Here is a 1,991-nt window from a genome sequence, read left to right as displayed (position 1 = left end):
TATGCCTACGAGTAAAATTTTAATGAGATATTGCCATCTAGAGGTAATCTAGAGAGATAATCTGACATTGCCATGTGCAAGATCTGGATTCAGGGTAGGCATTTTGAAGTAAAACGTTAAAGTGAATTAAAAAAGAATATTTTAAGGACATTATTGTACTTAACATACACAGGATAAACAGCCTGTAGATATTGCCAATATCTCTTTAAATTCACCATTAGCAAACAATTTAAAATATTTTTAAAATTTACTTTTCAGTTACAGGTGACATACAATATTATATTAGTTTCAGATGTACAACTTAGTGATTATATATCTTAGGAGGTGATAACCCTGATAAGTCTATTTAAAATATTCTGGTCACATATATATTTTAAAATGTATTATGTTGTTTCTTTTAAAAAATATTTATTCTTTGACATGTGTTGTTTTTCCATAAGATTAGTATTTCATATATTTAGGCTAATCAGTTTTGCATTTGTTAAGCAAAGGGAAGTAATTATAGACCATTTTTTAATTATCCACTTATTGTCTCTGTTCCAAAAAATATTTTATGTGGTTGGGGATCATAGTTCTCTTTTGAAACACAGCTATTATAAATGGGAAGTCATAGACCAATTTGTTTACCATACAATTATGTTTAAATACTGAATATTTCTAGGGAAAAAGAAATATAATCTTGATGCATAGACAGTACACAAAAGGTAGGGTTGAATCTGAAGTAGGCATTGAATTAGAAATAGGTTTTTATTTAATATCGAATTTAGTATTTAACTTTTTTTCCAAACTCCCTTCTTTCTCTCATTTCTTTGAGGCTAAATTAGATTTGTTTTTCTTGCTTTATATCTTAGTTTTTATTGCTTATCTAGAACCTTGGCTCCAGGTAACTTGAGATCTTACTCCACACTTTCTGCTTCTTCTACCTCAGTAATCTTAAGCTTTCAGTATTTCACTCTTATTTCCCAACACTTCAAAATGATTCTTGAAGAATGAGTCTTACGGAGAGTAGGGTAATGTTGGAGGATAGGACACATATCCGAATCTTTGAGTGAGGGTCATCCCATCTCAGTCTTCCAAGTTGGTATCCAGGGAGCTAAAGATGTAAAACTTGATTTATTAATTCATTTGATCATCATTAATTCATGCATTTATCCATTCATCCATTTACCCACACAAGACCCATGCATGAAGCATACCTATAAGCCACACTTACACTTTTCGAAGGGGAAAGTACACATTTTTAGAGAACAGCTAGTAGCATCTTCGAGGCAGGAGAAAATATTTCCTACCCCATGGATATTAGTGCCATTGAGAAATACTCTCAGTGTATTCATTTATGGCCTGAAAATTATTCCCTTATAAATGACTCTTAAATTATGTTGCAACCATATGATTAAATGTTTATTCTTCTTAAATGTTCAGAAAGGATGATGCTTTTGGTTGTAAACAAGCACTAGTTCGGGAGTTATTAAGCGATATAACTAAGCAATATAATCCATCATTTATTGTTTCCTCATGTTTATGTAATTGAAATACACATGAAATAATAATAAGAAGTCACTCTCCAGCTTTAAACCCCAGAGACATCTCATCTTAGTATAAAATCTAAACTACTTTCAGGGCTTTCAATGCCGTACATACTCTCGTTCTCACCTACATTTCCAACTTTTCTCCCACTGTCTCGGTTCACTGCACTTCATCATGCTAGCTTTCTTTTCTGCCTTCAAACAATTCAAGAGAATTACATCGTCAGGATCTTTGCTGCTCACTGTTCTTGTAATTCTCTTTCTCCAGATCTTGGCAAGGATGTCTTTTTCTCAACGTTTAGGTTTAATTCAAACATCCCCTATTCAGGAAGCCTTCTTGGCTTCTCTACACTACCTATTGTTTTCACAATACCATATCTTCTCTATTTATATATTTATTATCTGATTCCTATTAGGGCAAACTCTGTTCTCTGCTATTTCTTAAGCACACAGAATATAGGTATA

Source organism: Pteropus vampyrus, unplaced genomic scaffold (assembly GCF_000151845.1).
Source record: "Pteropus vampyrus isolate Shadow unplaced genomic scaffold, Pvam_2.0 Scaffold108, whole genome shotgun sequence".
Taxonomy (NCBI): domain Eukaryota; kingdom Metazoa; phylum Chordata; class Mammalia; order Chiroptera; family Pteropodidae; genus Pteropus; species Pteropus vampyrus.
This window is presented reverse-complemented; position numbering follows the sequence as displayed.